The sequence below is a fragment of the Meleagris gallopavo genome, chromosome 1, assembly GCF_905368555.1.
Source record: "Meleagris gallopavo chromosome 1, MGAL_WU_HG_1.1, whole genome shotgun sequence".
Classification (NCBI taxonomy): domain Eukaryota; kingdom Metazoa; phylum Chordata; class Aves; order Galliformes; family Phasianidae; genus Meleagris; species Meleagris gallopavo.
Window position 1 is genome coordinate 97,166,827 of NC_139404.1, and position 12,915 is coordinate 97,179,741.

Sequence of the window (12,915 nt, forward strand, 5' to 3'; positions counted from 1 at the left end):
TGGGGCTGCAAAATTACCGCACAGCACCCGAATCCTGTTGCAGTACTGACATGATGACAATGAGTCTTGGTGGTCTCAGCGTTGCTAGTTTCTGGTGCTAAGAACTTCTGGTGCCCTTCTAATTGTAGTAATAATAAAAATGATAATCATTTGAATTATTTCTCTCTCGGGAACTTGCTTTAGAAAGTAGTGCTAACTGTAATTCTGTCATCTCTACCTTTAAATCCAAAATTTAATGCCCTTTTTTATTTTAAATTGGAGAAAATTAGCAGTGTCTCAGGAATCCCTGTTTTGGAAGTGTTATCGCCCTCTGTAATTGATTATGGAAGGCAGAGAGCAACATGAGGTATACATTTAAAACATGACTTTCTTTTACTGCAGTCCCACAGTGTTTTCTGAAGTCTCATTTAGCAATTTGAGGATAAGTCTAAATGGACAGAATAATTCAAGTACAGATTAAAATATGGCTATAAAAAGAGTGCCAAAAACATAACAACAGCAACAAAAAGCTCTGAAGGTGCTGCTTTTTCCTTAGCTGGTATTCTGATACAGGTGGTGTGTTGTGTAAGTAATAGTAGAATTTATTTTAAGAAAACAACCCTAGAAAATAGTACTGTTTTCAGAAGGAAATGGGGCACCGGGGCTTTTAAATCTTAGTGCTGCAAAAGCATCTCGTGTGCCAAATTAATGTGGTGAGGTTATTATTATTATTATTTAAATCAAAATTGTGAAGTTCTAAATGGTGGGATGCTTTTGTAAATAGAACTTTGTTTAGCTTAGGTATTTATGTCCTATGAAAGAAAGGGGGAAGGATTGTGCAAAGTGATCAACAATTAATATACTTGTAACTTTTTTAACTGTCTTTTTAATTTGAGGTTAGTTTGAGCTTTCAGAAGAGTCTAGTACATTAGATGTCACAGTATTGTTGGCACTGGAGAGTAACACTTGATTTCCTTAAACCGTCTTTGAAAGTCTAGATGTTTTTCTTAGAGATGAAGAAATGATTAAGCAACAGAGTGTATGGAAGTTGTCGACTCTTCCTTCAGAAGTGAGAATATGAATAGTGAAAACGTTCACAAACCTGTTCTTCTTACGTAGCTGTGCAGATTTTGATGCTACCTAAATAATGCATGTGCAGTTTTGCAGCAGTCATGTGAGTTTACCCGTCTTTCTAGCAATAAAGGAAGAGGAGATCTTCAGCTGTGTTGTTTTAAATATTGACTAATTTTTCTTTAAAGTTGTCTCATGGACATCTGGAAATCAAGTTTTATATGCATTATTAAATGTTGACTTTTCAGAACCTCAATGAATCTGTAAAGACATTGTGGAATTTTATTGTATAGGCTTGGGAAACATTGTACTCTTAACACATGTAATGCTGCCTTTTGTCAGTAGTTCAGAAATTTGATAATACTATTCCTTCAAAAATAAGGTAAAATTTTTGTGTAATCTTTTTGTGTAATTTTTTTTTCAGAGCTTGTGGGGACATTATAGCAAGAATGGAGCTGTTTCAGTAGAAGATAATTTGATCTTCTGATGAAAATATTTTCTAGCTCATCTCATTTGAAATGAATGTTTGTTAAAGCATACGCAGACAACTTTTGTTATTGTGGGGTCAGGTAAGATTAAGATACCTTCTCCTTTTAACAGGAGTTTGCTCCTAACTACGAATTTTTGGTGGTTTGAGGAACCAGTACCTTGGAAGAATAGTTGTATATACTTACATATTTCCTGGCAAGTTAAAAGCACTCTGGAATGTTTGTAATGGATTGCTGAACTGGATCATGGTAGTAAAGTAGTACCATTTGGTGCAGTTCCTGCTGTAAGAAATCCTTTAGCAGTGCTTGTATTAAACGCTCTTAAGAATTAAGTGTATGTATCATGAAGCCACATATTATTTGTTACAGAACACTGTTTTTTAGCAGTCATTCCCTTAGCTATGCATTTTCACCAGTGATGAACTACTACTGTCGCTGCTGCTGAAACGCATCACCCATTGCCTCATGGTGCTCACGTGCACTGGTTTGTCTCCATAAAAGTTGAATATCAGTGGGTGCCATTTTTTTTGTGCATGGAGGAATTCAATGACACACCTTTGCTTCATCCGCTCTTCCATGTCAGACATCATTCTGTCAGACTGCCCCTTTGCTGGCCATCTGCCACATGGCAACAAAACGTTATGAGATATTGGTGGGAAGGTCAAACCTCTACTTCCATGCCACCAACATCCACCTCTGACTTGATGGGCCAACGAAATAACATAGGAGGCATTACTTTCAGAGCAGCCCTCAGATTTCAGCAAGCCACAAGACTGTGGGGTGTCAGAAGATGGGTGCATAGAAGAAAAATAATCAAGTCCTTACCATGGGATTTCACCTAGAATTAGTTATTGGTTAATATTAAGAGCGGGATGTCTGGATGGAAGCTCTTCTGGTCTCATCTAGTCAGTGGTCTCAGCTGTGCCATATGCTTTGGTGGCAGATCCTTCACCACAGTGCAGGGCCCATCCAGAAGGGTCGAGGTGAGACGCTATTAGGTACCTGCCGTGCCTATCTCTGCAAGAGCAAATGCAGCTGCATTCAGTCTTTTGTGCTATTTGGAAAGCATTCCCCATAGGTTGCTTGGGTAAGGGAAGAAAAGAAAGCAGTCAAAATGAGAAATTTCTTTGGCCAGCTTTGCAGTGCTTCTCAGTAGAATGCAATTGTTGTATTTCTCCTGTCTAAACCAAGGCTGAAATTTAATTTGAATGTCCTCTAGCCATGCAATTCTCCTGGGAATGAATCCTATAAAACAGGCTGTATCAGGCCTGTACGAATTGTAGACCTGTTTGGTCTGAATGAGCTTTAACTTCATTATGTTAGTACAGAATAATTAGTAGAAAACTGAAATGCAATTTTGTCTGAATAATGGCAGTTCGGAGGCTTTACCTCACCTATAGCCTTACAAGGCTTTCAGTGTTCTGACAAGCAATCTGTCAGAGCAGGAATGTTGAGTGCATTCATTTTTTACTTCAGTTCTTTTCTTACAGGAGCTCAAGTGACTCCACTGAAACCCTGGCATTTATCACAGGCAAAATTAGGTCAGAAGAGAGCACAGAGGTACTGAACTGAAAAGAGATAAATTCATCCTTAGAAGGAAAAGAATGGCTCGAGCTGCAAACTTGGGTTTAATTTGTCTCCTCCACATAAGGTAAGAGTTTTCCTAAGTGATTTTCCAGCCAAGTTAGCAGTATCTTCGATGTTAACTTGTACTATTGAGATGCAGGACAACTATTAAATGCTCTTTGTTGGACTGTGTAACTACAAAGAACAGAACAGGTATTTTCTACGAGATGTAAGGAAAAGCAGCCTAGGGAGGAATCTTTTCCAACTTAATCCTATGGTTGGTGTCCAGTCTTTCAAGCTGCTGAGCGTGTTTAGGTGGCAGTGACAGTGGCAAGACTTATCTGTTGTCATTATTTTCCAGGACCCCACTATTTGCATTCTGGTTACTACCAGCATAGTAATTAAGGTGTATAGATAACTGCTGTTGGGCTATTTTGTAATGTTATAAACTATACCTTTCTAACTGATGGTGAAAGAAAACTTCAGCATCTTTGCTGTGGAATATATTCTTTAATTGCACATTCTGCTATAGTTTAGATAAGGTTTTGAATGTCTGTCTGGGCCAAATTGAATGGAAACATACACAAATGGCATGCTCTTTGGAAGCAGTCTCTTGAGTAATATGCCTCTGGCTTTACCTAAATGTCTTTCAGAACTCACTGTTGTACTTGCGTTTTGCTCTTCCTCTCATGTCTATCTGAGATGACTCAGAACCTGCCTACAAGGCTCCTTCCCTTTTAAAATCTTTTGTAAGCAATTAAATCTCCTGTTGTATTCACTGACCCTAACAATAAGCTGGCTAATAGCTCCAGATTTCTCTACATCCATTGTTTTTGATTAAAAGAAAATAAATATGTTTATTGTAAACTTTCTTACAAGCAATCTAGAGCTTTCTGCAAGAGAATTATCTGGTTTGCACCCAATAGCAATACATATAGCATCTAATATCCTCATAAATTGTAGACAGGACTAGGGGAAGAATACTGGAAAGAGCAGGCAGGATAATGGAGATGGTGTCTCATGATTTTTCTAGTGGTAATGTGTTGTATCACCTCTTGTGTGCTGGCCCTGTTACTTACCTTTATGATGTGACTGAATTCCTTGAGATTACTCACATGTGCAATCTTAAACACGTGTGTTTGCAGGCTTGCTGCCTTCATCTGTGAGTTGTGGAACTATGCACGTTGATTCTGAGTGAGAATGACTTGCTACCTGTGTGCACACTCCTGCAAGGGAAAAATAAGGCAGAACAAGGTGCTTCCTTATCCAGGAAACCTACAGGAGGAAGAACTTGACAGGCTGCGACTGACACCAGGTTGTGACTGACAGAGAGCAGCTGAGGTGACCAGACTCCTTTAAAATATGTATATGTAGCGTGAAGCAAGTCAGCCAAACCTGTGTTTCCAGGTGTTCTCTGGCTTGTGTCAAATCAAGGTTATAAATATAAATCATTCCCCCCCCCCAAAAAAAAGTAAAATTTTTGGAAATGTAGGTTAATAATTATTTCCCTCAGGTATTTGTTGAAGAGCATCTCTTCTGTTTAGGTAGTTTATAATACATCCTTAACTTTTTATATTTCTAATATGAGAAGTTATTTTTGTAAACATATTTCATGAATCGTCAAGTCCATTAAAACAGTGACTGTATTTGTATCTGTATCTGTCAGACCTTTTTAGCTCATTTATTTTAAGAATTATAATTCTAAACTAGCACTTCCCATAACAAGATCAGATTCCTGATAAGAAACGATACTCTTTTTTATAAGGTTGATTAATCAAAGTTATTATGTTAAGATCTTGTTGTTATTGCTAGAATATTTAACTAGCCAGCATCTAAAGATTTACCACATCTGCATGTGGGAAGAATAAGTCACTGAGGTAGAAAGAACAAGACCTTCTTAACGTCCTTGTAAATAACAAGGAAAATCTGAAGATTGCCTGGGAGCTGATGTAAAAGAAAGATCTAGTTTAATATGTTGACCTGATTCTGTTCCTCTTGATAACTTTGATATAAGGTTTTAAATCGGATGGAGCATATTTGAGAACCTAACAGAAGGCAGTATGGATAATGAAGTGCTTTAATTAAGTATAGAAAGACGCTGGGAATTCTAGTTTTTGATTTTCATTTTTGCCTTTTGTTTCAAATGCAGAAAATTACTTTAGAGCGTAAGTGTATATACAGCCCAAAATGTGTTTGTTTGCATGTGGTATCACATTTGAAAAAAGAAAACTATTTGTACACTTGATACATATATGCCTATGCACACAATATGATTCATTGAGATGAAAGATGATGATTGCTTTCTTACATTTTAATGCAAACTTTAAGAACATCATGATGTTTTCAGCTATTAATATCCCAAATGGCTGCAGCTATTGTTTCTTCAGGTTCAATGGAGAGAAAAATATGGACGCACCTTTACTGCATCGTAAAATATCAGCCCCATTAGGCAACACAGCTTAAAAATAAGGCTGAGAAAATTAAGCTATCTGTATAGCTAAGCAGTACTACATTTGCAAATGTATGATAATGTGGATTACAGCAGCTCAGTCTAACTGCACTGATGTCATATGAACATATTGCTAGAACATTTCTCTTTGAAATGTTCCCAAAGCTGCACTTGCTCAAGGGCTGTAAGGGGCAATCATATGAGACAAGGAGAAGTCAGATGTCTCTTTTGAAGTGCCAAATTGTATTTTTTGCATAATATTCTCCAAATGGAAGATAAAGTTCAGTCTTCTGCGAGAGAGTTTGAGTGCAATCTGCACTTTGGAGAAAAATCACTGTCATTTAAGTATGAGTGATAAGGACTTCTGCTGCCCTAAAGTTTGTGATTTCAAAGTTCAGTTTTTGCCTTGCAACAGCTGCCAGCTTTTGACATCTAGACTCTGAATCAAGATTGATCTTTGCTCTCCAAATCGCTAATTCTATCTCAGAGACTGAAATTATAAGGGAAAAACATACGTCCCTAAAGCTGAATTCTGGTTTTCATTTTGACAGGTTGCTTCTGCATAGGGATTGTCAGAATGGCTGCATAGTTTTTCATTTGCCCTGTGTCTGCCTTGTATGAATGGGGCTGATAGGGAATTTTCTAATTAAAGAAATCTCATCTAATTCTGATTCATAAAAGTTCTTCCTAACCACACTTCAGGCATGGAAGAGAATAGGGAAAAAGAGGAATGTGGATGTTCTGCTGCCAAATATTAAGTAACTTCATCATGAAAGCTTCTACTGGGAAGCTGAAGTTTGGGCTGAGATTACCATTTCTCATGAACAAATGAAGAATTTTCCCCAGCCCCTAGCTATCCACAGGCTGGGTCTCTCACTCTGTTTGTACAAAGGCCAATAATTCTGGAGCTGGAGATACTTTCTCCAAAATAGTTGGTGAACAGATAAAAGCGTTGGAGTCTTAGAGACCAAGGTTCATCCTCCTTTTCTGAATCACTGAGAAGAATTAATTTTTGAAAAAACTTGAGCGCAATCTTTGTGTTCACGAAGGATTTTCTGCCATGCAGAATCTCATCTCAAGCAAATCAGATGCTTGAGTCTTGTCTCTGATGGCTAGCAGGTGTGCTCTTAGAGCTAGGATGAATGAAGTCTGAGTCCATGATTGAGAGTGAATGACAAACTTTGAAGACCTTCATCGATCCTGATGTGAAATTAGGAATGAATCAGGGTTCTGTAGCAAGTTGTGCTGTTAGGTCTCAGCTTTGCTTTGGAAGATAATGAAGGATGGACCTGGAAAAGGAGGAAATGCAAAAGGAGACAATGGAATTATGGACAAGTTGAGTGATATCCTAAATAATTTATTAAAACTAGACCCCTCTACAAAGTAAGTGAAGTCCTCAGTGAACTACAAAATTCTTAGCTGAAGAAGAGATGACTCACTGACAGTCGATTTCTGTGAGCCGATACTAATTTCAGTGGTTTTAATTTTCTTCATTAGTGGGAACCACTCTCCTCTTCTAGATCAGTCTGTTTGGAGATGTAACTTTTGCCTTACTCTTTTGTCTTTCTTCATGATATCTTCCTTGTTTCCCTCCCTAACATTTCCCCGCGAGCATCTTATCAAACTACTGCTGCTTGCTCCTTGCCTCCCTGCATGTCCTGCCTATGCTGCTGGCTGTGAGGCATGGAGAAACCAGCTAAACAAAGTCTGCCCACGCTGTGCCCAGTGCTGGCACGCTTCAGAAGGAGAGCCAATGTTTAGATCAAAACAAAATAAAATCATTGCATTGTAAGTTGCAGATAATTTATACACCAGTCAAGCTTCCTTGGTTACTAAGGCAGGCTTCTTTGAAAAAGGTACCTTTAAATGCTGTGGGATGTTGAGGTGCACAACCAGATGTGCCTCACTCTCAGACAAGCATACTGAAAGAACTGATACAGTAAGTGCAGTTCTCTGACATAGGAGAATATGAGATTACTAATGGTATGCATAATGTGTGTTTATCCACTTCCAGCACTATTAATGCAGCTGTAAGGGAGATGTAACGCAACTCTATGTAGCCTAGTGTTAACTATGACAATTGCCACTAATGGATGCTTAAGCAAGAATGTGTAATGTGTCAACACACAGTGCTACTTCTGAAGAATGTTTTCCTATCCTCCAGCAATATGTAGCTCAAGAAAGGTAGCATCTTTTCAGTGAGAAAACTCAGTAGCTACCCATTTAGTATATGTAATAAAGGACTGAACTCGGTAACCAAACATTATATGAGTACATAAAGACTCAGTTCAGTCTGTATAAACAAGTAAGGGAGATGGGAGATGGGAAATTCATTTCCCCATTTGTTTCCTTATTAATGTTTTACTTAAGAACATTTACACTGTTTTTTATTTGTTTTCTAAAAAACAAGGATGAAGCCCTGTACCACAATAAGGAATGCTTTGATTCCCATCACAACACTGATCTTCAAAGGTAAGCAAGTTATTTTAAATGTTGTAGCCATTTTGTTCATTTTGTAGGTGAATTCTTTTATTATTACCAGGATATTTAATCCATAATGCAAGTCTATAACATCATAGCAATCACGGCCAATTATTTCTCTTTTGTATAATTTAATTGCAGAAGCTGATACAAATCTCTAGAGAATATTTTCAGATGGTGTGAATAGCCATTCCATGTAGTATTTCCTCATGTTCCATCACAGTGAATCTTGTGGCAAATGCTTACATGTCACATGTGTGAAAGGGAGGGAAGGGTGACCAGATTCACAAATCCCCTCAAGTAGATGAAGGTGAAACAACACTCTAGACCAAACACAATCATGAGTTTTAAGGAGAATCTCTGTACTACAATTATATTAACAGTACTGTCATTCTCACAATTATATCTGTCTAAGCTGTGCAATTAAACGACACAACTATATAAGAAATCAAAATAAGCTTCGCAATTACTTGACAACTTTATGAGGGAAAACAATGAGATAGAGATAGAGAGAGATAAAGAAAGAGATCTCTGGCCCAGCGTCCAGCATTGGTGAGCCACACCTTTGCTCCATCCACACTTCCATGTCAGACACTACGCTGTCAGACTGCCTGTCTGCTGCCATCTGTTGTACACAACAAAATGTGACAGAATATAGTGGGAAGGTTCAACCTCTACTACCATACCACCAACGTCTGTCAACATATAAGGCATTACTTTTGGAGCAGCCCTCGTATATATCTAGTTTTGGTTCATTACTATTCAAACTTTTTTCTTTGGTAAAAAATTGACCTAGTGATAGTTTATGTATTTATTTATTTTGTAGAGATGCATTGAAAAGCAGCAAGCAAAAACTAAGGTTATTTCTTTTGGATAAGAAGACCTAGAAAATAAATGGGACTTAATACCTAATACAAATCTTTATATACGTGCAGTACGCAATCTGATTTGATTTCCAATTTTAGACCCTGGTACTGCAAATTAAAGAATCTAAGATCATGAGATAAGATCATAGGGGTCTGCTGCCTGCAGATCTGAGCAAACCCTGGAAATGCAGCCTGTTCAGCAAATCTTCTGTAGAGCTGGAGAGCCTCTGGAGAAACTTCCAACATAGCTTGTTTAAAATCTGTATCTTATCTAGCAGGAAGCAGGATTGTTCCAGGCCCTGCCACAGTGATTATTTTTACATTAGGCTGTTATCTGAAAAGTAGAAGTAATATTGGAGTTGAAATGAGGACCCATTTTATCATTTCCTCTTGTGTGAGAGTGGCAAAAGGCCATGTCATTGAGTTCTCTCCTGCCTGTGCCCTTCTAGATCCATCCCTTTTCATCTCTTTATTTTACAGCTGTGCAGCTACAGCGGCAAGGATGGTAAGTACTCCTGTGTGCAATGTATTCACTTGGATTGTGGGAGTTACAAGAAACCATTTTTGTAAATACCCAAGCAAATGGTGTTCAGGAATTCCTGAAGATAAACTTTTATTCTTCTTGTTTATTTATTTATTTATTTTTAGTTATGCCTGAAGATAAGCTTTTTAAGCGAAGGAAATATGTCACCTTCCCCTTCTACTTCTCTGACTTACACAGTCAGAAATTCAGATGTATGTGCAGATTTGTTCAGTTAAGCTGCTTCCTGGATCAGGCCTTTGAACCTGTGTGTCTGACTTATAATTCCTGAATTCTGTTCATTTTAGGTACTTAAATTGTCAGTAGATTTGGCCTTCAGTCTGTCATGATAAATCTTATTCACAGACGTAATGGCAGAGTCCATCTTAGATTTTGTCATCATGTGGGCCAATTTAGATGTGATTGATTTACTTTAATTCATATGATGCATTTCATAATTGCAAAAACCTCTTTGGGGTATTTTATTTGTGTCTGTTCAGTCTTTGACAAAGAAAAAAATTGTATGGATTTGAGAAAACTATAACATTTGGAAGCTAGGAAGGTAATTCGAATGGTCTGAGGATGTAATGTTTGTGTTACCATGGTTATTTGTCAATCAACTATCTTCTTTAATTGGAATATAACAACTCTGGCCATCTGTCAATGAAACATTGCAACATCAGTCTCTGGCCTTTTCCTGAACTCTTAAGAATTGTGACTTTTCTTTGAACTCTCAGCTTTTAGTTCCACTGACCCTGTTGCCCATTTATAACTGCTGTGCCGTTTATCACTCTCAGGCTTAGAAATATGGTTGGGGGAAAAGACTCGAGTGCAATTATTCACACCTGTAGTCTCTTTGTACTTGGACTTCACAGTTTCTGCACAGTGTAACTGATAGGGAGAGATTAGTTACAAAACTGTAATTCCATTGAAAGATTGCGATGGTACCATACCATAAACTGTATATAATGCTCAAGTAGTTTGACATCATCATGGTCCTGAGATTAACTCACAGCATTTACTATCAGTTTTTTTGTCACTATACGTTTTAGAAAAGGGTCTTCGTATAGCCCCAGTGTTAAATATTGGAAATACAGTAAGTTAGGAAACTTGCTTTTGTACTTATCCTCATAGTATTTGTTGAACTATAGCATGATGTAATTCATACTTGGCACAAAAGGACATAAATATTTACTTTTACCTGATACAGAGATTTCTCTGTATTGACTGCTGACAGACCTTGGCATATCAAACCGAATTGGAACTACTTTGGCATTTTAACATTTTTGCCTTTTAAAATAAAAAAGACAAAGCAGCATGTGAATCTATCAGGAAGAGTTACTGGTGAGCATACAGTATTATTCCAGGAAAAAAATCCATGTGTCATTTAAACGAAAAATAAACCTATGTCTTACTCTCTTGCATTCCCATTTCCCTGTATAGTTTCTACTATTTGCACATGTGCACTTTTCTCGTAGGAAAACGAAACTCAAGGAGAACTCCTTGAGTTCTTCTTTACTACTTGCTTTTGTCTGTTTTTTTTTCCGTCTCACTCTTTTCTGCCTATTTGTATGATTTTTACCATTACTTAAGTGAGAAACAGTTGGGTATGTTGTTCTGTAATGCCACTTTGGCTAAGGAATGCTTATTTTCTATTTGATTCGGCCTTATGTAGAAGAAATAAAGAATTGCTTCAAAACTCAATCAAAGTACGAAAGCATTGTTTATATTGGCAAGAAATCTTTTTTACAAATCACATGAGGGATGCTAGATAAGGGAAAAGTATGGAAAGCTGAATAGCTCCAGTTAAGTTGTTTGAAAGCACTCCCTTGTTCTTTCACTTATGAGAAGAATAAACCCAAATCCAGGATTTTGTGCCATGAAAATTAAAAATGTTGTCTTTGAAAAATGATTTTTTTTTCTTTGCTGCATAATGGACCACTTAGATAAAAACAATGATTCAAATAATTATTTTTTTTAATTTGAATTTGGCATTCTCTAATCAAATCCACTGATTTTTATGTGTGATTTAATACACAGAATGTTTTGCTTTGACTAGGTTCAAAAGTGAATGACATTTGCCTCATTTTACCTTCTTCCTTCTGCCTCCTATGTCCAGGCTCACTGGCTGGACTGCCTCTCCCATTCCATACCTCTGTGATCACAGCATTCGATGGTGCATGGTGGAATAGGAAGGAAAGTTTGCAGAGGCTAGTGAGTCTTTCTCCTAATATCTGCCTTCACTGTACTTTATAAGCACAGAAAAGTGTTGAGTTCCCTACAAGCATTAAATTTATGCTTGATAAATACTGTAAGGAAAGAAATCCATCAAACTTCATTGTAAACTTGTGCCAAAGCATATAACGGCTTATCTCGTATATTCAAAACCTTCATCTTTATCACAAAACACAGCATCCTAGTGTTACTCATTGCTAGTGAAAGTTTAATAAAAACTCACACAATTTATTATAAGGAAATAAAGTCCTGGTAAAAGACAACCTAGCCTACGGACAAGGTAGTCAGAGTCTCAAAGCCGCAAGAAAGAACTCGGAAAGGAGTGGACTTTGTTTTCAGCCTTGTATCTGTGGGGGTGCTTTAAAATCTGTTTAGCATCTAATACCCCAGTGAGACATAAGACTGTAGAACATTCTCAGCATTTCCTATTTCCTTGCTTTAAATACTGGCATGCCAGCATTCAAACCATCTCTTCAGTAAGATTGTACCCAAGTCTGATGATAACTTGTTTATGCTGCAAATAGCTATGAATTTCATGCTTTGTTTTCATGTGTAGAACTAGTTTTAAGTTACACTTTGCAATGATCACCATTTAGGACAAAGGAATGGTGTGATATCCCAGTACAGATACTGGTTAGGGTGCAGTACCACTTATGTTTAATTGGCAGGTAGTTAGCTATTAGTAATTGCAAATGTTTGTACTGCAAGTGTTTATGACCAATATTGTTGTGTTTAAAGGGTTTCGGTTTACTTTGTTCATTCAGAGTAAGCTACTTAAGCCACTTTGTTTCTGCATTCGAAGCTCATACTCCAATGAAACCCTATAAATTTTGTTTCCCTCAGAGGGGAAAGTATAAATTACATGAACCAGCCACTATTACACTGGTGGCTGGCTGTTTAAGATGATGTGTTTTAAACAGTGTTTCATAAATCAGTTGTGTTTTAGTGTAGTGTTAAATCCTCTTTTTGTTTTTAAAACTAGAGCTGTAACTGAAGCAGAGGGACTGTGAAGGGGAAAGTTGTTCTTGTTTAAATACAAACTGGTTAATTGATTCTTACGCCATTAACTGGAAGCTTCTTTGGTGTTTGCTTGTGTCATGAATTGTGGCTTAGCAGTTTGTAGTTCCAGTTATTTTAACTTACTGTTTCTTAAAGAGTGAGATGTATGTTGGAATAAGTTTTAATGGATATATGTTGGAGGTTTCGTATTGTGAATAAAATGGGAAGGTTAGCATTATACCTGTTTCCACAGAAAATGCA

The 12,915-nt window shown here is 37.3% G+C and overlaps 1 long non-coding RNA gene across 1 annotated transcript in view; it reads left to right on the top strand.

Moving 5' to 3' along the window:
• The first annotated feature begins 1,478 nt into the window (after positions 1 to 1,478).
• The window catches only part of LOC104913987 (uncharacterized), a 517,821-nt gene continuing 506,384 nt past the window's right edge, over positions 1,479 to 12,915 (top strand). Inside the window, exons 1-5 of the long non-coding RNA XR_014887671.1 lie at positions 1,479 to 1,619; positions 3,029 to 3,189; positions 4,250 to 4,445; positions 7,964 to 8,025; positions 9,381 to 9,405. This is a non-coding gene — a long non-coding RNA (uncharacterized LOC104913987). The remainder of the gene's footprint in view (positions 1,620 to 3,028; positions 3,190 to 4,249; positions 4,446 to 7,963; positions 8,026 to 9,380; positions 9,406 to 12,915) is intronic.